A 23189-nucleotide genomic window follows, 5' to 3' on the forward strand; every position below is an offset into this window, starting at 1 on the left:
CTGCTGAATCAAACTGAAATTTCCTGTGTCTGGGGAGGCATAGGTACCTACATATTTATTAATACGCTTCTCATGCACACAAAAGTTTTGAGAATAATGCTTTATAGGATTGTAGAAAACTTATGTTTCTATAAAGTCTGAGTCTTTCTGCTTAAACGTACAGACAGTGTGATGTTTTCTGAGCATCTTTCTAATGACTGAGCAAATGCTTCATTACATTTACTATGTCTAGAGCTCTGTCCTAAGAGCTGGAGATAAAACACACTCTTGAAGCTTTCAGTCAGTTTGGGAAGCAAAGTCAGCTTTTATAGTGTACTGTAGTAAATTATTGCTATGTTTTTTTCTGATTGATCTAGTAAGTTACTTGACCATGCCACAGTACCCTGACTTCCTAGTTAAATTTTCCATTACAGGGGTGAGTATTATCTCAGGAATCTTTTATAGGGGTTCTCAACCTTGGCTGTCGGTAGTTTCACCTGGCAAATAAAGAGAATCTTGATGCAGCCTGGACCAATTAAATCCAAGTGTCTGGATTGGGGATCAGTGTTTTTCCCCAGGTTTTAGTTCCAATTTCAGGCTTAGCAGGATGTTTCTCTCCTCTGCCTTCCTGAGTATCTGTCCTTTGGGTGCTAGGAGGATGCGTGTTTCCCAGAGACATCCATCATCAACGGAGCAGGATTTCCATTCAGATCTGATAGAAGGCCACGTACTTGGCTTCCCATCTGGGATGCGAGGTCCAACTCTTTAATTAGGCTTCCTCCACGTCCGCTATTGTATCTCCTTGTAATTACAAGAAGTTGGCATGGCTTGTGTTTGAGCAAACCCATGAGTGATGTAGGCCTGTTTTCTGACATTTAAATTAGAAAAATAGGGGGCTTCCCTGGTGGCACAGTGGTTGGGAGTCCGCCTGCTGATGCAGGGGACACGGGTTCGTGCCCTGGTCCGGGAGGATCCCACATGCTGCGGAGCGGCTGGGCCCGTGAGCCATGGCCGCTGAGCCTGCGCGTCTGGAGCCTGTGCTCCGCAACGGCAGAGGCCACAGCAGTGAGAGGTAAGCGTATCGCAAAAAAAAAAAAAAAAAATTAGAAAAATAAATGCCAAGAGCAGAATGGAGGGGTTACCAGAGAGCCCTGGACCGAACAGTCTATCTTTAAAAACATCATTTCCTATTTGTTTGTATAAAGCATTTCAGGAAGTCTTAGGTGTTGGGATGATGAGAGAGGTGTAAAGCAATTCTACCAGCCACCCACAGGTAAGATGTTAATTACGCTGGGTGAGAGCCCAACACCAGTTGAAAACTAGATCCGTGAACACTAAGACGGGTGATTTTCCACTGAGAAAATATTTTTCCATTCTGGGGGTTATGCTTTTGACCTGAGACAGTGATTTAATAGTAGAGCCATTGAGCATATCCCCGATCTCTTCTTTGCCCAGGACTTTCTCAAAGTCCAGGCTAAGGCGAGTGACAGAATCTCTGGCGCGGAAATGCAGGCTCTAACGTTCTCCATTGTTTGCGCATTTCTCCAGATGCCAGTCCACTTCGGCCTGGGTGGTCCAAGCTTGTGCTTCAGGCAGCTGCAGAGGTTCCAGCAGGCTGCAAGCCTCTGACGCAACCTTCCTTGCGAGGACTGATTGGCCAAGAGCTGGCAGCCAGCCACGGGTGTTTTTTTTTCCTTCGCAGCATTTGCACTTTTATGTCTAAGCTGCTACCTCTGCTGAGCTGAATGGAAGCAAAGTGTTTGAGCTTTATTTTCAAAACCGAGAAAGGTTTGTTGGAAGAAGCTGGTAACCAGGTTCTCATGTGGGTTTCTAGTAGAGAATGATGACAGTTTATTATTATTCTTTTGGCGGGCATTTATAGATTCAGGTATCTCAACGTTTCGTGAGTTTTTAATTTCTACTCTATGCTTCTGAGAGCATCACTGATTAAAATGATTTAAAGGATGATACAAGGAGGCACTTTGCTAGTTGTCTTTTGCATTCTCCCACATCGCCGGTAGAAGACTCAAACATAAGTGGAGCGCCTAATTTAAAGAGAACCCCACTTTGATTTCAGGCACAAATCAAAATGATCACTTCAGTGTCTTGTCTTGACATGTTTCCCTTATCCATTGAGGATACTTGGACTTGAACCAGGGGAGGGAAGAAATTGCTCTTTGTTGAGTGGCATCCAGTTCCATGTGTTTTCAATGGCCTGAATCAGCTAATCCTCACAGCAGTCCAATAAGGCAGGCACTCTCAGTGTCCTCATTTGACAACACAGGGAATTCAAGCTCAGAAGGGTCAAGCAACTTGGCTAACATTACAATATAGGGATGCCAGGAGCCAAACCCTGGTTCCTGAGACTCCAAAGTCCATGTTTTACCATTTCCATTATTTTTACTTCCTTGACTCAGTCTAATTTGCAGCAGCTAATTCACAAGGCTGGGGCTCAAACCTAGAAGCCATTTAAATAGAAGGAATGCTTTGAACCAGGGGCACTTAACTGTCTATCTTATTCGCTGCTACATTCCCCGAGTGTGGAATAGAGTCATATATATGTGTATATACACACACACACACACCCATACACAAGCACACGCACATATACACATACACACACATATATAAAATATATATAGTAGATGCTCAGTAAATATTTTCTAGCCAATTGAATGCTTTTTTAAAAAAAAACCTTAACTCTTACAATAGTGTTCTTGAAACGTGTAAGCTTTGATCTCAATTAAGATCTTTTTTTGTTTTTGTTTTTCTTGGTGTGGGTCTTGGACGCCTCTTCTATATCTTCTATGCTTTGAAGGAAATGAGAGACCCCATTGTCTGGTTCTAACTGGTATAGTGAATGTCAGCAACATAAGCCCTTTCTGCAGCCCGCAAGGAAACCAACTATTGGACATGTGCCTGTGAGGGAAAAATACAATTTGTGTCTTACCTGATTTGAAAAGCCTTGTCTTGACATTCAGAGGCAAACTGGTGAAGTCCAGGCACTGTCATATCTGGTGAGCTCTGTTTAAATGCAAAACTTATTTAAGGAGACACTGCTCACGCTAGAAATGCCAACAGCCAATGGATATGAGGCCAGGTTTGTCAAGATGCAATATTTTCCTGCCTTATTTTATGGAAATGCAGTATACCATATGTCTCAAGGATTGAAAAATCTGTGGCAATATTGGATACCTAAATTATATCAAACTGTTCTGGCCTGAGTAGATTTACTTAGTGGAACATGTAAGGTAGGAAAGTAATTTAAATTGTTAATCTTTTTTGAGAAGCAAAATAATCAGTCTCTTTGTAGAGTATTTTTCTTTTGACTAATCTCATGAAGTATGAAAAGATAGTTATCGTAAAGATCCTTCTGCAATTCACTGAAGCTACTTCTAACCTCTTTTTATAAACTATTTTTCTGCGAGAATATTTAAGAGGTCATATAGAAGGAGTAGAGTACATTTATAATAATAATAATACCAAACGACAGATATTTTTTGTACCAGTTACTGGTACCAAAAAGGACTTTAGCTGTATTATCTCAAAGGTGGGTATTTTTAATCTACATCAGTGTGAATATTGCAGCTCTGAGAGGTTTAAGATCACACAGCCAGGAAGAAGCAGAAATGGGCTTTGAGTTCAGGTTTATCTGAGAACCAAGTTCACGGCAGGCCCTCATCTGCTGGGTACGCTATTTCCTGGTAATAGAGTGAAACATTTTGGTTAGTGTGATTCCCTTACTATTGTCCTTCCTAAAGTATAATCATGCTTCTGGTAGATATTAACTATACTTCTCTAAATATTAATTAGTTGTGTATTTATTAATTAAATTACTTGGCTCTGCATACTGAGGGAGGTTATTTTTTTATGTTATTAAGGAGAATAAATTTATTATATTGTTACAGGGAGGAAAGAAAAAATATTACGCACCTAAAAGTGCAATTGGGAAGGAAAACTTGGAGTTAAGTATAATATTTGTCTTGGGATCCAAAGCAATGAAAGAAGTTTTATACAAAGCAAAGTAAGTAATTGATTCTTGGATACATTTCTTTCCCATGCATCTGAAAAGTATCAATAAGAGCATCTACAAAACAGTCACAAAATCATGAATGATTCCTTAATATTAGATCGAGCTTCTATTTCAGAAAGATTTTTTTTTTTAATGCAGGAGTGGACGTTTGGATTATTTCTAGTCTTTGGCCATTAAAAGTAAAGCTGCTATGAACATTCATATACATGATATTTTCAGGTTTTTAATTTTTTTTTGATTATTCATAGTTATTTTATAGAAACACAACTGGTTTTTGAGTGTTGATTTTGTGCCCTTTAATGTTGCTTAATTTAGTTATTAATTTCACAGGATTTTTTGTGGAACCTTTAGGGTTTTCTATGTATAGGAGTACGTCACATGTGAACAAAAAAATTTTTACTTCTTTCTTTCCAAATTGGATGTCTCTTGTTTCTTTTTCTTACCTAAGTGCTCTGGCTAAAGCTTCCAATACTGTGCTGAATGGACGTGGTAAAACTGGGCATGTTTGTCTTGTTCCTGATCTTAGGGGAAAAGCTTTTGGTGTTTCAGCACTAAGAAAAAATGATAGTAGTGGGACTTCCCCGGTGGTCCAGTGGTTAAGACTCCGCACTTCCACTGCAGGGGCCATGGGTTCAATCCCTGGTTCCTGAGGGAGGCTATTTAGATGAGGATGCCCTGTTGTATTTGGCAGAGGACATCCAGACCCAGGAACCCAAATATCACTTCGTAAAATATGATTAGATCTTGGGCCAATGAGGCAATGCAGGCCGTATATTTAGGGAGGAAAACTTTGGTGACCAGAGCAAATATAAGAAGATGTCTTAATTCATGACTGACAATGTGATGATGTCACTTGAGAATGTTTTATGGAGAGTTTTCTCTCTTGTTGAAGTTTGGCTCAGCTCGGTATGATGTTGGGTCAAATTTCAGTATGAGGGCTTCCCTGGTGGCACAGTGGTTGAGAGTCCGCCTGCCGATGCAGGGGACACGGGTTCGTGCCGTGGTCCGGGAGGATCCCACATGCCGTGGAGTGGCTGGGCCCGTGAGCCATGGCCGCTGAGCCTGAGTGTCCGGAGCCTGTGCTCCGCAACGGGAGAGGGCCACAACAGTGAGGGGCCCGCGTACCGCAAAAAAAAAAAAAAAATTTCAGTATGAGATGTGGAGTGATATGGTGAAGAAGAGTGGGGAGTCCAGGGTAAAACTGCCTGAGTTTGAATTTCAGTTCCATTATTTACTAGTTGAGCATGTTCCTTCAACTCTCTTTGTCTCGGTTTCCTCATCTGTAGAATGTGGATAATGTCCAACTCATAGAGTAACTGGGAAGATAAAAGTGAGATGATCTTGGTGGATATTTTTGCCTAACAGAGGAAGTGCTCAACCAAAGTTGATAATAATTGTTAAAACTATATTTCTTTATTATTATAGCTGCAGAGAGTGTTGGATGAATCTGGTGATTCCAAGTCAGCTGGATGTTGCTAAGCATTTTCATCAGCAGGTGTAGAAAGCCTAACAAATGGTTTTTCTCCACTCTAGAGAAATGTCCAAGAACCAGAGTCTGGCATGGAGTTCCCACTTCTCTTGCAGGAGCTTAAAAATAGACCCATTGTGTCTTACTTTCCGATTCGCATTTTCTGAGAGGTTGGGTGTGTTGGGAACTACATCTTCCTGTGTTTCTCCCTTCCTCTCCTGCTACGACCAAACTCACAACCTTTCTAACACCAGATGTGTAGGGTTTTTTTCCCACACCGAGCAATTCTCTCTGATAGCAGCTGGTGTCCTCCAAGTCAGTTCAATTCTGACATTGACTGGAGTTAGTGCAGACCCCACAGGTGAAGGGCTCAGCCCCATGAGCCTGCCCCCCGCTTCAGATACCAATCGCAAGTTGTAGGTCCCCAGGTTACCCACCACTTCTGTTCAACTTGGCTAAAAGTTTGAGGTGTCTATGACCCACCTCCTTGAATTTGATCACAATCTTCCCTCAACTTCTGCAAGGGATTGGCTCTAGGACCCCCTGTGGATACCGAAATCTGTGGATGCTCAAGTCGCTTACATAAAATGGCCTGGTACTTTCATATAATCTAGGCACATCCTCTCCTATACTTTAAATTGTCTCTAGATTACTTTTCGATGTAAATACTATGTAAATAGTTGTAAATACAATGTAAATAGTTGCCAGCACGTGGCAAATTCAAGTTTTGCTTTTTTGAACTCTGGAATTTTTTTCCCCCGAGTAATTTTGATCAGTAGCTGGTTGAATCCGTGGATGCTGAGCCCATGGATGCAGAACCCATGGATCAAAAGGGCCAACTGTATTTGCTAGAACAGCTCATAGAACTCAGAGAAACACTTATTTTCAACAGTTTATTGCATAATAAAGGATGTGATAAAGGACGGCGATGAACAGCTAGATGAAGAGATACCCCGGGCGAGGTCTGGAAGGGTCCCAGCACAGGGGCCTCTGTCTCCATGGAGTTGGGGTATGCCATCATTGGGTGTGTTCACCAATCTGGAAGCTCCTTGTACCCCATACCATTGGGATGTTTATGGAGGCTTCATCACATAGGTGAGATGGATTATTATCTCAATTCCCACTCCTCTTCCCTCTCTGGAGAATGGGGGTGTAGGGCTGAAAACTCCAAGCTTCCAGTTATGGCTTGGTCTTTCTGGTGTCTAGCCCCCATCCAAGAGCCCACCAAGGGTCCCCACCTCATTAGAACAAAACACACTGCTTTCACCCAGGAAATTCCAAGGGATTTAGGAGCTCTGTCTCAGGAACCAGAGTCAAAGATTAAATGTTGGAACCCAAGAGTCCTCTAGCACCACTATTTAGAAAGGTTTTAGTGGCTTTGTGTCAAGAAACAGAGTGGGGGCAGTGGTGGGGGAAAGAGACCAATATATATATTTCTAATTGTTTTACACTGGGTCAGACTTTTTTTTTTTTGATATCAGTAACAGACTGAAATTCAGCATCCCTTTTCCAACTCTCCCTTGCCCAGCCCACCTCACGTTGCCATTGCCATATGCTGTTGTGCCTCCAGTTCATCGTATGTGTATTTTCATCCTCAGTGATGTCAGATATTTGTTCCTTTCTGACACCAACCTTGGCACACACCTTACTTTGGATCTATAATGACTACAGGTCATGTGTTACAAAAAGGCTTATTGCACAGTCAGAGAAGTTGCTTTGGTAACTTAATTGTTTCCCGTATTTTTCATAACCTAGTTTAATACTGTATTAAAGATGCTTTATTTACTTCACTCTGTCAAGATGCTTTCTGTCTCTCATGCCCAAATCCATTTTAGGGTTATTTTATGCATTTTGGGGGGGGCGATACTTTTAAAAACGTTCAGTAGAATTTCCTTTATTTTGATTCTTTGAAAGTTGAGCAACAGTAGTTCTTCAGCCATTTCCAGACTTGCAGAAGTATTTAAAAATAATAAGTTAATTTTTCTAAAAGTACTTTGTAATTTGGAACTTTCTAGTTCAAACATGGTTCCTTTCCTTTTTTCCCCTTCATTTGAGTTAATGTAATTTATTTTATATATGCCTTGATGACAGATACATATATGTTAAAAGATATTATTATTATATTATTACTCCGTATATTTTATTAGTGTTGATCATTACTACTAATAATCACCAGCATTTATATGTAAGATATAGCTTGCAATTGCGTCTGCCTATGATGTTATTATTTCCATTTAGCAGATTGGGAAATGACGTTAAGTGAGAGATGACTAGCAAATGGCAGGGTAGTCATGTCAAGCTGGACCTTCTAACTCCAAAATGCATTCTTTTAGCAAAATACCACATTGTGTTTTTTTATTGAGAGTTACTGTACTTACGTATAGCTAAAAATAAGTGAATCTTATGGAGGACTGTGAAATCAAGATTACCCATTATCTGACTCCTTCTTTCATAAACATATAACATGCATTTTTGGGCTCACATTTCATATTGTGCTAAGTATGTACATGCTTATCTTCTACAAGGGTTTTAACCTTGCTTTTCTAGTCTTAAGATTAAGTGCTTCTTAATTTCTCCTCCCCCTTCCTTTGGTTTTGATATAGTGGAGATCTGAGGAACTGTAGTCTGTGATCTCCCGTGACCTTGAGCAATTTTCATAACTTTTCTGAGCTTGTTTTACTTTAGAATGTGCCATACAAAAGTCATTTAATATTATTGTTGCATTCATATTGTATATTATTTATGGGGTCGATTTATAAGAGTTATGGAATTAACAATTTTTATGTTAATCACAGAATAATTCATTGCATCACTCCCAGTTCAAACATCACTCCAGAGCTTTTGATCATTGGCTGAAAGGGATCAGAGAGGCCATTCAGTGAGCTAATTAATTAGTTGACTAATCCCTTAAAAACTGTCATCCATATTTTAGTTGAAATGAAGAAACCAAGCTCAGAGAAGTGGTGAATCATTTGAAGTCACAGAGCAATGTAAGTGAGAGAAAACAAACAAACTTAGGTCTTCTGATTCCAAACTGGTGAGCAACATCCTTAGTGAAATAGCATGGATCTGGAAAGCACACGGCACTCATGTATCCTGGTTCAGAGGCAACTCAATTAACATGTTCACATTCAGGCATTTTACACCTATTCCCGGGGTGGGGGACTCACAAGTGTCCCACATGTAAGGTTGTTTCTTTAGAGACTAAAACAACTTCCCAGATATATTAACCTAGACACCCTGGCCCACTCTTAGCTGTTGTAACTACTTCCTGAGAATCAATTCCTGGTATCAAAGGCTTTCCTAAACCCAGACACCAATTATCCACAGACAGTGTAAGCAGTGCTAGCACCTTTCTCTTCATATTTAGGATAGAAAAGTGGTTTTACATAGAATTCATAACATTAGCCTGAAATAAATATTTGGATTCGTCCATGAAAGTTCACCCATGCATTGAAACTGTTTATGCAGGTGACCTAGGGATTTGACGCAAATAGCTTTAAGGATCACAATACAGAAACTCTCATGCATGATTAGCTGTCCTCAATGTTTTAGACAAATAAATAGAAAATAATGCCAATTTGCTTCTGTTTACTTTGAGGCCAAACTGATAAACATAAGAAGGAAGAACTGATTTATTTAATAACGTTCAGGAGTTTGGTGCTGTTTCATCAAAGTTGTGTAACACTTTTCCCTTGTCGTAGTATTTGTTTGTATCTTGGGGGACCTCTTTTCAGCATGCTTGGAAGCTGATTCTGTTACTGGAACACTTAACTCCTTTAATTATGTTGATGAATGCTCGTTCGTGACGTCCATCACTGGCTTTAGAATTCTCATAAGAGGTGCATTTTGTACTATATACGTGTCTTTAACAGGATTGAATGCAAGAGGCATACAGAGTAAGGGTGACAGACTTTTAAAATCATAATTACTGTGAATGGCTTCAGTCTTTTAGATAGTTCTATAAAGGGTTTTTCTGTGACAGGTGAAATTCCAATCAAGTGAAAAGGTGAAATTCCAATCAAGTGAAAAGGTGATCTTTTAACTCAGCTACTGTGGGACATATCTTAAAGGTTTTTTTGGTTTTTTTTTTCCCTCCACAAATCTTTACAAAGCTTGTGAATCTGCATAGGGGAGAAACATCTCCACAGAGAACTTGTTCAAATGACAGATTTTTATGGTCTAGACATTCCAGAATTTCACAAGATTTACAAGCCTCCAGTAAAATGTGGTAGAAAAACTTATAAAACTCCAGTGGCTTGAAATGAAACATTTTCATGGAGTGGAAATCAACCTGCTTTGATTAAAATACAGTTCAAAGGAGGTAAACCAATGTGATGTAACAGATTTAGTTAAAATAGTGCCTTTTCATCATCCTCCACCATCCCTTTCCATTTCCTTCTCATCAGTGGAAAATGGTGCATTACAAAGAAGTTACTAATTATTTATTTATTATTTCCATGATCCTGCAACTGTGTCCTTGTTAGGTATATTAGGAAGGAATGTTGCTTCCCTGAAATAGTATCTTGTCAAGCACATACCTGTGCACACACATGCACCTTTTAGACTTTCACTTGGGAGAGAAGCAACTTATAGATCTCACTCTAATTGAGGGAAGTGCCATTTATGCCCAATTTAAATGTAGTTTCCACGTTGGATCATAGGGGCGTTCTCAGCCAAGCTGAATCCTTTCCCACTGAATTTATTGTGTGCTGTGAGTTTGGAAACAGGTGTAGGGGGATGCAGTTGGTTTCTGTTCTTCTTGGTCAAAGTCGTAAAAATTTTCTTCTGGGGGATGGGTGTGTGTGGATGGTGGCACTGGTGGTGAGATGTAGATCTTTTAGTCTTTATGTCTGCTCCCTTGGTTGATTGTTCTCTTGTTTTTTGCATTTCTGCAGAGAAGAAATTGTGTTGCGGCTAAGAGGCTGAACCGATAGAGGTGCCATCGAGAGGTTTAGTAGGTTGAGAAGGAAGCTTGTCATTAGAGTTAGGGTCGTCAGGCTCTTAGAATTTTTCCTACAATAATAAAGATTTCAAGAAATTATGGTGTGCCAAAATGCCAATTATTTAAGGAGTGAGATATAGTTTTCTAGTAAGCAGATTTCTCTTGAATACCAGCCACACCACCCTTTTCCAGGATCATGGCGCCTGTCAAATCAAGTCAGTCATCTCAAGGTTACTTCTGAGCACAGGATCAGAGCACTGAAATATGAATGGTCTACTATGGTTCTGTTTTTAATTTTTTTGCTTTTTCTCCTTCCAGTTTTATTGAGATATAATTGACATACAGCACTGGGTAAGTTGAAGTACAGCATGATGATTTGACTTATGTACATTATAAAATGATTACCATAATAAGCTTCACGAACATCCATCATCTCATATAGATACAAAATTAAAGAAATAGAAAAAAATGTTTTCCTCGTGATGAGAACTTTAAGGATTTACTTTTAGCAACTTTCATGCATGTAAAACATCAGCATACATTGGGTTTCTTACACTTTAGTGTGTCTGAGAATCACCTAGAGGGCTTGTAAAACACAGATCAATGGACCTCATCCCCAGAGTTTCTGATTTAGTAGGTTGGGAGTGGAGCCCAAGAGTTTGCGTTTCTGACAAGTTCCCAGGCGGTGTTGATACTGTGCTCTGGAGGTCCATTTTTAAGGACTACTACTTTACAGCAGTAATGTGTTGCTCAAGTTGTATTACAGCTTTGTGACTTATGTCTTCTTTGTCATAGAGTATAATTCCCCAATGACTAGGATACTTGTGTCCACCAAACATAATTATTTCTCACCTTAGATGATACTTGATAAGCACCAATAAACTCTTTTTTTTTAACATCTTTATTGGAGTATAATTCCTTTACAATGTTGTGTTAATTTCTGCTGTATAATAAAGTGAATCAGCTATATGTATACCCATATGCCCTTATCCCCTCCCTCTTGCGTCTCCCTCCCGCCCTCCCTATCCCATCCCTCTAGGTGGTCACAGAGCACCGAGCTGATCTCCCTGTGCTATGTGGCTGCTTCCCACTAGCTATCTATTTTACATTTGGTAGTGTATATATGTCCATGCCACTCTCTCATTTCATCCCAGCTTACCCTTCCCCCTCCCCGTGTCCTCAAGTCCATTCTCTACATCTGCATCTTTATTCCTGTCCTGCCCCTAGGTTCATGAGAACCTTTTTGTTTGTTTGTTTTAGATTCCATATATATGTGTTAGCATACGGTATTTGTTTTTCTCTTTCTGAGTTACTTCAGTCTGTATGACAGACTCTAGATCCATCCACCTCGTTACAAATAACTCAATTTCGTTTCTTTTTATGGCTGAGTAATATTCCATTGTATACGTGTGCCACATCTTCTTTATCTATTCATCTGTCGATGGGCACAGGTTGCTTCCACATCCTGGCTATTGTAAATAGTGCTGCAATGAACATTGTGGTACATGACTCTTTTTGGATTATGGTTTTCTCAGGGTATATGCCCAATAGTGGGAGTGCTGGATTATATGGTAGTTCTATTTTTAGTTTTTTAAGAAACGTACATACTGCTCTCCAAGCACCAACAAACTCTTATTAACCAATACCTTTCCTATATCTGCCATCAAATATAATATTATTGAGAGACTCTACTTCCTCAATACATTACAGTGTAATTAAGATGATCATAACTTTCTTTAATAATTATTAGATGTCAATTATGTTCTTCTGAGCACATCTCTTTGGTGCTTTGCTTTGGTTGGTAACCGGATTTCCTAGGTAGACGTTTGGGAATCTGCTTTTTCTCATTAGCAAACAGCTTACAAACCATCTCCTTAAGATGAGGCTATTTCTCTGATAGGCAGTCTCTTCTATGAGGGGTTCTTTCACTTGCTTCAATTCCAGAAAGTGGCATTTTTTTCTGACCCTGTCCCCCAAATCAAGTGGGGTGAAGTCTTTGTGGTTTCTCATGTGCATTTATGATAAATAATGATACCTCACAATTATTTAGGGCTTATTATGTGTCAAAAGTTACTCTAGACACCTTGCATGTCTTAACTCATTTAATCTTCACCACAACCAAATGAGGAATGCACTTTTATTATCCCTACATTAAAGATGAGAAGATGAAGCCAAAGAGAGGTGAAGTAGTTTGCCAAGGGTCCCACTGATAATACATGGACCACCCAGGATTTGAACCCCAGGGTTAGATATTTGTCTGTTGGTTGTGGTTGGCCCTCCCCAATGTGGGTGTTGAGGAGGGGATCTTCTCCTCAGTCATTCTCCGTAGTGTAGGGCCTCCATTGCTGCTCTGCAAGCTGGTCCTGCACAAAGGAAGCAGGGCAAGAGGTTGAGAGCAGCTGAAACTGTGCTGTTCTCAGGTCACCGAGTCGTGTGGGCTGGTGTGGGCTCTACCATCGGGGGTGAGTCTTCTCCAGCTTCACACATAGGATCTGTATAGGTTAGTGCTGATTAGAAAGGAACGCTTGCTCTGCTTTCCTGGGAGGGAAACCGATGAGAACAACATTTTGTGTCCCTTTCTGGCCTCCATTTCTCTGTAAAAGACATTTTAGTACATCCTTGCTGGTGTCCGGCTGTTCCTGTGATGGGGGAGGTGGTGAAGAAGTTAAATTCGGGGTGTGTGTACGGGTGGTGGAATTAGAAAGCCTAATTGTGGCCTCACATCTAAGCAAAGTGTCTTGGGTTGGGTTCTCCAGAAGAAGAGCCTAGGAGGGATGTGAGTGCACGTGGCTTATTGAGAAAGTGTTCTCCAGGAAAACCCATCAGGGAGCAAGGGAAGCAGCACAGTCAATGGGGAAGACTTGGGCGAGGAAGAATGTGGGCTCGGGTCAAGTTTACCTGATCCACAGGGGAAGACCCCAGCACACAGAGACCACTGCAGAGCTACTTCTCCTTGAGACAAAGGGGTGGAAGGGCCACTGGGGTGGGGAGGGGATCGTAATTTCCCAGGTAAAACTCCAGTGGCTTGAAATGAAACATTTTCATGGAGTGGAAATCAACCTGCTTTGATTAAAATACAGTTCAAAGGAGGTAAACCAATGTGATGTAACAGATTTAGTTAAAATAGTGCCTTTTCATCATCCTCCACCATCCCAGGTAATTTCCCAGGTAAAGTGACCCCATCAACTGAGGACAGCTCTTCAGATTAGGGGGGCATCTATGCAACACTCACAGCAGCTGAGGGTGGGTGTACTGGGCCCTGAAGGGGATCTGGATGTGGTAGCAAGCTCTGTTTGTAAATTTAGCTTTAATAGAAATAAATATCTGTATTGTCTTCTGTTTGACTCATATATCTACTCTACAGATATATGAGGAAAAGAGTTGTGATTATCACTCTAAAACCCCAGCAGCAGGCCACCAAGCTTCACTCTGCATTAATACCAGCTTGAGATGGCTTAGTTATAGATAAATCACACATTTACTGAAGCTTTTCATTATAGCACTGTAGGATTGAGTTTGTCTAGAAGAAAGAAATGAAAATAATAATTTGTTCGCTTTGATTATTTTTTTCTAACTAATGAAGGGTATGGCTTCTAGTTGCATATTGTAAAAAAGAGAACAAGAGAAGTCAAAGTAGATATATAAATGGTACTTTTGGCTACTGTTCTTGAGATTGCTCTAGCCATGAAGCCTCCATGAAGACCTCACAACATATTGGAGAATATCCAGGCTCTGGAGAAGAACAGAGATAAATTCAAATGGAGATTTGGCTTCCACTTAGGAAAACTACTTAATCTCTGAGATTCATTCTCTTCATTCATAAGATTGTTGGGAGACGCAATAAGATGTTGTATATGAAGCTTCTCTTACAGTCCCTGGCACATAGTAGGTGCATAAAACATAAAAACCACTTGTTCAATAAAGATTTATTGCCTGTACTACGATAATACATGCTGAGCAATGCACTAGACACTGGGGCTGTCAGCATGAATACAACACAGTCCTTTGCCCCCAAGTCTAGTGAAGGAAAAAGACACATGAGTAAATAATTACAACATTAAGTGGGACAAAAGAGGTGTAGCTTGGGGAGACCAGGTGAGGAAGTAATTGCCTGAGGGAAGTCCAGAAAGTCTTTGCAGGGGAGAAAAAAAATTGAGTTGGATTTCACAAGATGGGAACAAGCTTGCTAAAAGGTAGCGGAAACTGTAGAAGGCATGGATGCGTGGAAAGTTATGTGGTATTTGAACACTATGTCAAGGGTCCCCAAAAAATAAATATACAATAGGAGTTTCTCAAAACTCTGTTTTGGGTCAAGCTGATGCTCATACCTCTTGCTATAAACCAATACCCACATTCCATTTTGGTCCTATAAACTTTTGAACTGAATGATTGTTTATTTATGACACTTTATTTCCATCCCCAGACATGATTTCTGTAGGTATCAATGGTCATGATGATAAAGATTGATGACAAAGATTATGAATATATATTTAATTTGATATGGGTGTATTGGATGCAGCAAAATTGCGTCAAAAACTTGATATGTGTATTTTGTTTAATTTGTGTTCATTGAAATGCAGCTTAAGTGAATTGGAGACCCCATGTTTACATAAATATGGAGTTGGAACATTTAAGAAAAGGCTTTTTTTGTATTAAATAGCATTCCTAATATATCTATATAAATCAGTACCTCCTGTTTTGGGATAGTTTAATCTGAGAAGATTATGGCTTAAAGATCTTTTAATCACTAAGGAGGAACAAATATGTATCAAGCACGTAACATGTGTTAGGTGCATCACAGTATCATTCAAGCTTTTCAGCATTCTTGACAGATATAAGGAGCAGTCATTACTGTTTGCCTACCTACCTCTACACTCCTCATTACTAACAATACTCTGATTTGTTCAGATGTGTGGTGGAGCAGATCCCTTTCCTAGCCATTGGGGATGAACAATGATACAGCCATAGTGCCATGTCTCTTTACCAGTGATTGGTTTAGAGGTGGACATACAACATAGTTCTGGCCAGTGGGACCTGAATTGACATCTGCTGGGTGCTTCTAGGTAATATTTTCCTCTTGGTGGAAAGGCAAAGCTGCATAAGGGAAGTGCTTCTCACCTTGTTCCAGCTTTGGACATTTTCATATGAAAATATAATTCTTGGAACCACTTTAGCCATCTTGAGATCATGAGGAGGAAGCCAAGGCAATTGCAGAGACCAACTCAATTTCAGAATACTTTAGCTGCAGAATCGACCCTGGAGCTTACCATCTTTGGACTGTGTGATATATTAGAAAAATAAGCCACAATTGTTTGAGCCAGTTGTAGTCAGGTAATCCATTACTTGCAGCCCAAAGCATCCTAATGATATATTCCCATTTTACAGGTTATGTCACTGAGGTGTAGGAGGCCAAATCATTTATTCAAGATCTTACTGATATTGAGCAGGGAAGAAAAACCAGGTCCGTTGAAATCCAAAGCCCCGTCTCTGTGTCTTGTAAGAAAAAAGAACTTAAGTTTAAAAAAATGTCTTTTCTCTTCCTCACATATTGAACTCTATTTCATTCATTTTTTTCCCCCTGAGGAATTTTCAGCAAGTGCCTCTTGTCAAACACCAGGATCATGAAGCAGTTCAAAAATACATGGATGTCCCATTAAACAGCTTTACTATAGAATAGCTAATAATTACAATTTATTGACAGTTTGATATACGCTTTGTGCAACGTGCTTTCCATGCATCATTTTATTCTGGCAACAACTTTGTGAGGTAGGTTGTTTCAGGTGAGGAAGATGCATTTCTGCAAGGTTAAACTACATGCCCAAAGTCACATAGCTCACAGAGGCAGAGCCAGGATACAAACCCACTTTTACCAGTGTGTTTAACCACTGTGCTATACTTTGCATAGCCCTATAATCCTGCTCGACCTAAGCTATCTGAAAATCTTGAGAAGAAAATAAACAGTTTTCCCAGCTTCTTTTCTGCTTTTACAAGGCAACCACACTGCCAATAGACGTTTCTGCAAGAATACATTTACTTTTGCCAGGACAAAAAAGGAATTAACTTAATGTGGTGCCCATCTGTTTGCCAACAAATTATAGCATCTTAGTTTGGAAGAGATTGTAGCAGCCATCTTGTTCAGGTTTTCTTTCCCAGACTGGCCTCCCCAAGCAGAGGTTATTCAACCTTTGTAGAGAAACCTCCACTGATCTTGTAATGGCTCACCTCGGCATTGCTCCAATTGTTAGAGAACTCTTCCTTTTTATTGATTTTCTTTGTTTTTTTTTTTTGTAACATCATTTTAGCAATTCTAGGTCTGTCTTCTGTAGAAGTAGAAGCTTTGACATCACAGAGATCTGGGTTGATATCCTCCTGACTGGAATATTGTTTATCCTTGCCCAGTTCGAGTTTGCCTCTTATTAAGATGAACAAGAGCATCTCTAATACTATAGGGTCAAAGTAAGAATTAAAGGAAAGGCTCACAACTCTAGTACAAATTCCCAAGGGAATCCAAGTGATTTGGTTAGACGCTATTACTTTAGGGGTAAAACTTTTGAAGCAAGTGACCTCATAGGCCACTCACTGGATTGGAGATAGTTTGCCTGTCTTTGTATCAGGTGCCCTGTTGTGCTCAAGGACCAAGTGTCACATGATAGAATGTCCCATTTTAAGAGTATGCCATGGGTGTACCTCATCAGAGACTGCACGTCTTTCAGTTACCTTCTGTAGAGGGCCTCAGACATGGTGGTAACAGAGCGTAGAGTCCCGTCTGGTACCCACACTTAGTTTGGTATATAAGTGCTCAATAAATGTTAGTTCATTTGACTCTTTCTTATTCCACTAGCCAGGCTTTCAAGTTCTTAGAGACGGCGCTCACTCAATTCAATTCATCAAATACTCACTGAATGTACTGTGTTTGTATTAGTTTCCTAACTCTGCTGCAATTCCCCCGATTCAGGGATGCATCTTCCAATTCTTTAGTCTTATTCTGTAGCCCTTAGATAATGACAGATTCCAAACGGGACAAGCCTTCAACATTTGACAATCACCCCAGTTGATTCCAATATACCATTACACTGAAATTTTCATTCTTCAATGAAGGAAGCAGAATTATGTCACCAAGTTATTTTTGGCCTCCACAATTTCTAATAGCCTTCATTGGATGGTGAATGGCTGAAACTTTTAAATCTAGTAGAGGTTGCATTGGGATACTCTGGAGGCTTTTGACTGGCTTTCTACCTTTCTACATTTTCTGTTGCCATAGTTGAGACCTGTGTCCTAAGCTAGCTCAGCTTCTAGTCAAATTGTCAAAGTTTAGTGCACATAAGAATCTCTTGGGGACATTTTGCAGATTCCTAGACTTCATCCCCCAAGGATTCTGATTTATATGGAGCCTCAGAGTTGACTTTTTAAAATAATAAACCCCAGGTTATATCATCATTTTTGAGAAGCATAGAGCTAGGGTAAATATAAGAACCCTTAGATTGTCAGCTCAGTGATTTTCCATGAAAGTAACCTTGCTCTGGGTTCAGCAGTGATCATCTTCCTGGATCCAGATTCTGGGCTCTTATTTCTTCCTTGTGAGAAAATACTTGCTTTTCGCCCCAATGTTGACCCTTGTCTTGTAACTACTTCCCCCCCAACACACACCTCTCAGAAACTGGGAACTTGGCACTGAATCCCAGTCCATTATGACTAGGTTCATGTTCTCTGTACTCAAGATATGGAGTTCTGGACCCAAAATAAAGTAAGGGGCAGGTAATTGATTAGATGAAGATGCAAAGGCAGAATGTCTGATTTGGTGTGGCATCTCCGGTGTGATAAAATTGAACCAGAAACAAAGTAATTGAACCACTGGCACCATCCCTGCAAGTTGTTTTCCTTGAATTTTTCTTCATTACTCAAATTGCCCTTTGGGTTGCTAGCTCATTTGACCCTTATTTTTGGTTTTATGGCTCTGGATTTTGAATGTGTAAACTCCCTGACTCTCTGGCCTGACCCTGTACCACATCTAGACTATGTCCTAGTTTAATGTTCTGTCATGTATTCCTATTGAAAACTGATATAATGATAATAATTATGGTGGTCCTGCTACTAATACTACTGAATATCTGTAGGGTACATATTATCAATATGTGTTTTACATTCACAGCAAATATCTGAAGTAAGTCCTATTTTTATTCCAAGCTTTAAATAAAGAAACTGAGGTTAGAGTTATACAGCTGTTAAGTGGCTGAGCCAGAAAGGATATGCAGGCAGTCTCACTCCTGGAGCTGTGCTCTCATCAAGCACATTAAATTGTTCATTTCCATCGCTACTATACCTGCCATTGCTCACTGAGTGACAAAGAAGTCTCCAAAAATCTTCCCTTTTCTTTAATGTATATGGTAAATGGAGATAGGGGATGAAAGTTCCCAATAATTCCTTTTTGGAACTCCTTGAGCACCACTGAATTTCAACAAAATTTTTCCCCCAAAGAGCATTTTTGAAACCATGACATTCCCTGTTATCTCTCCTAACTAGTGAGATCATCCCAATGATTCTGGGGGGGGCTTCATTGCATTTTATCAGTGGCGCCTTTGTTGTACAATTTCCACTTTTGCTCTTGAAGATACAATAAAAGATTTATGCCTGATGGACTATGATGTGGTTTGCATCTAAGAGGAAAACAATTCCTTCCAAAAAAATACCATATCCCCAAATGATTTCATAATTGCAAACAGTGTTGACGAGCTCTTTGGCTTAAATCAGTTTATAACATATTTGCTGTGTTTTTGTGTAGATATGTTTTGATGTGCTTGCTAAGGAAAAATAATTAAAACCCCTCTGCCATTTCTAATTGAGAAGAAAGAAATGTAACCCATTAGTTGATGTCTACCATAATAAGATTTTTTTCTCCCTCATTTCATTCCAGATTTGTTTCAAGGATTAACTTGCATTAAATGGTTTCAGGTCTGAACGTCAACCATGTTTCTCATTATTGGAGATCAAAATGGCTTAATTCCCTTTGTGTGTTGGTGCCACTAAAACACAAGGGAATCTTAAAACTACAAACCTCTGATAGAAGCACCACATTTTCCTCGTCAATCTGCCCAGCAGAGCTTGTGTTTTTCCTCCATTTACTGCTGGAAAAATGCTGTGTGCTGACAAGTTTTGGGGTTCTGGTGTCATGCACAGGCTAGGCAAGACTTCCTTTGAATCTAGTTACTGTTGTATTTTCAAATATGTTGATGTGAACTTTGCTTTCTAATGCTCCTTGAGTCAACTATTGTCTTTGATCTTTAAACAGAATGTGGCCGTCCATCTAGTGGATTGGTAAAGGACTAGCATCGAGGTTAATCCAGGGGCCTCTGGATTTAAACAGACCTGACTTTAAATTCTGATTCCACCACTAGCTATATAACCTGGGTCAGTTTTGAAAACTTGCCTTGTCTGTAAAATGGAGCTAATGATAGTACCTATTTATTGGCTGTAGAGTGGCATACAAGAGCGCATGCATGTTAAAACATTGCTGAGCAAAGGAGAACGTGTTAAGTGACCAGTTAGTTCTATTGTTATGTTACCCTATTGTAGAGACTATTACCCAGAGTGTTGTATTACCCAGGATGAGTTGGAGTCTCATTCCCCGTCTGGTATCTGGGTTGGCCTCAGTGACTTGATTAGCCAACAGAATGTGGCAAAAGGGACATTCTGGGACTTCTAAGGCTGAGTAATAAGAAGCCTGGCAGCTTTTGTCTGGGTGTCTTGGAATGCTTGCTCTGGGGAAAATCAGCTGCATGCTGTGAGAAGCTCAAGCCACATAGAAAGGCCATTGATAGGAGCTCAGGTTGACAGCCCCAGCTGAGCTCCTGGTTGTCAGGCCAGCCATGTGAGTGAGTCATCTTGGATGTGCAGCCTTGAAAAGGCAAGAGTTGATTTCAAGGCTTTTGGAGATTCTCTTTCAGTTCTAGCATTTCCTTGTGACCTTGCTAAACTTGGTTATCTAGTTGATTCAAGCTTAACAATTAGACACAAAGAGAGAATTTTGGGGGGCACAGGAGCATAAGGGCAATAAAGAGTACCCCTTTCCTCTGCTCAAGATCTGAACCGACGGAGAGAGAAGACCAAGGAGTAAGGGAGATGGAGACCGAAATATCACTTTTATGAGAGTGAAGACCGGGCATGTGTCTATGGTTTCCTCATGGAGAACCCCAGAAGGAATTAGGTTTATCTTTTCAACTGGCCCGAGGCACTGACCTCACTCTAGAGGAGCAAAGAACCTGACAGCCTGCTCTCAAGAGGAGATGTCTGGGGTCCTCATGCTCATCTCAGACTCACCAGTCAAGGGGAAGGGGCTGAGGTGTGGAGTGGAGCCCTCCACCTGGAAGGAAACATTGGGAATGGGAATGGGTGCTCCTCTGACAGGACTGTCTACCTCAGTATCTACTGAGTTCAAGAAATAAGTGACCCAAGTTTTACTTTGTGAAGACACAGTTTATGGTGACAGATTCAGACTGAGGCGTTTCACTTTACTTGTAGGTTAAATTGGTTTGTATGAATGATCTCATTCTTTTCTTCTAAGTCCAGAGAGGCCTGGTAACATCAAGTCCCATGTATTTACAAAGATGGAATTAAGTAAAGAACCTTCCTTCAATCATTCTCTCTTCCATCTTTCCCTAACTACTTTCAATTTATGACCCTAACAATGAATCTTAAATAAACTGCTTCAAAGTCTTCAGCCTAAAGGAACTAATGGGATGGTATTAGCAATCACACCGTTGATCGTGAAGTTAAGGATGAAGGTTCAATTTTAGCGTGCCTTAGCTTTAAATGGAGGTAAGTTGTTTTATTATTACAAGCCTTGGCGCCCTTGCCCTTGTCCGGCTATTTAACAAATGCGTGTCCTTGTTTACCAGTGGAACCCAACTAGGGGGTATAGATAGCTGAGTGTGAGCCTCAATGACTACACTTCAAACAACTCCAAGCACGTGTCCTATCGACGGGATGTGGAGAACGCAGGCAGCGCAATCAGGATGCAGATGTTCTGAGGTGTGTTTTCAAGTTGTGCTTTGCAGGAGGTCTGAGCCACATGCACACACACACACACACACACACACACACACACACACTTTCAGAGTCTTGGAATCTCACATGTATTGATTCCTTCCTTTCTATGCCTTCACTTGGAGGATCTTCTCAGGATCAGGAGTTCTTGCCTCTGTGCTGACTCTTCTCTTACTACTTTTGTTAGAGCACTGATATTGTTGCTTTTTACTTTTTAAAAATCTGTTTCGAATGTTGTACTAGGCTCTGAAGTCTACGGGAGCAGGGTTGAGGCTATCTCATTCAGAGGTGTATATAGCACCTAGTACAGTGTCTGACCCCTGGAGGGGCTCAGCAAATATCTCCTTGAATTGAATTGAATGACAGCTTGCTTCCCAAGGCAGAGGAGTGCAGGCATCCTGGGTTGAGGTTCTGCTTCCAACCATAATCTGCAGACTCGAATACAGTTCTCAGTGGCTCCTAAGATCCCTGAGGAATTAAACACACTAAGCTTCTTGTTTGGAATAACTTCACTGCCAATACACAAGAGCTACCTAGACTTGAGGCTCTCAATACCCCAATGTAAAGAGTCTCATTACATCATTCCTTGAAGTCTCTGTTATGTCAATCTATGTGACTGGTGCCCAGTCCTTCAAGGAGGACTGTAACTGCGACTTGGGCACAAAATGCAAGTGGCACCCAACAAACTCAGTCATCAGGATGAATAATATCTTAATGCTATAGTTTGAAAACTCAAAATTAATGCAAACATTTCATAAAAAACAAAATATCAAAATTCTAAATCAAGACCGTTTCAGTATTCTTGATTTTCCTTTTGCCTCTGAAAGGCATTAATTTGTTGCCTCACTCCTCTTGTCTAATCTTGGCCCTGGAGCAGACAGAACCAAAGGGAAATCTCCTTGGACACGGCTTTCCTGATTTTCACCCCTTGATTTTTTTTTTTAACTATATGGGGTGGGAGGAGATAGTATGGGTTTCAGGTAAGTACTAAAAGATAAATGCATAAACAAAGTCATAAACGTAAGAAGTCAAATCTGAACTGTGTGTAGGAGAAACGATTTAGCAGGACATGTTGCATAGTTAATTGAATAACAAAAGGCTGAAATAAATAAAATTTTTAACAACACTCAGCAATAAGGCTGCAATATTTATTTCTCAGATGGATTTGTATGGCTCCATTTTTATTTGGAATCGATTTTTAAAGGGCTTTTTCTTAAATTCTTCTCAATTCCCGTTAAGCAGTACATGAAAAGTTACTTTAAGTGAGAGCAAATGTGGATGAAATCAGCCAGGGCTCCAACTGCGCCTTCATCCCTACTGGAAGAGCTTTCTTCATTTACATAGGAGAACGTGGAGCCAGAAAAGGGGAAAATACAAACATGAAATCTCCAAGAGCCTTTTGGAAACACAGCAGAAAAACACATTGCTTAAGTGGAGAAGCCAAGTGGTTTTCGAGTTTCCTGCAAAGCAGCAGCTTTAGGGGGAGAGTGACCTTCTGGGGAACGCAGTGGCCCTGGCTGGAAGATTAGGGGCTGACGTTTTGCAGGCTGTGGACGGGGGTGGAGAGATTGTGTAACTGTAGTAAAGCGTCTTGAAACTTTTCAACAGGAAAACAAAGTGGGGAAGAAGCCTTAAAGAGAAGGGAAAGCCTCAGGCAGGATTTTTTGGTTTTTTGGTTTTTGTCCCTGTGGAGGCACAGCTGCGGCTGTATCACAGTATTTCCC

The 23189-nt window shown here is 40.3% G+C and overlaps 1 long non-coding RNA gene across 1 annotated transcript in view; it reads left to right on the forward strand.

The window, feature by feature from the left end:
• The window catches only part of LOC111165198 (uncharacterized), a 56680-nt gene that overhangs the window by 16409 nt on the left and 17082 nt on the right, over positions 1-23189 (forward strand). The window contains exon 1 of the long non-coding RNA XR_016388357.1: positions 1-23189. This exon is cut by the window's left edge and continues 16409 nt beyond it; it is cut by the window's right edge and continues 6094 nt beyond it. This is a non-coding gene — a long non-coding RNA (uncharacterized LOC111165198).

The sequence above is a fragment of the Delphinapterus leucas genome, chromosome 17 (assembly GCF_059928025.1).
Source record: "Delphinapterus leucas isolate spDelLeu-1000000601 "Yukka" chromosome 17, BTC_Dleu_Yukka2, whole genome shotgun sequence".
Lineage (NCBI taxonomy): Eukaryota > Metazoa > Chordata > Mammalia > Artiodactyla > Monodontidae > Delphinapterus > Delphinapterus leucas.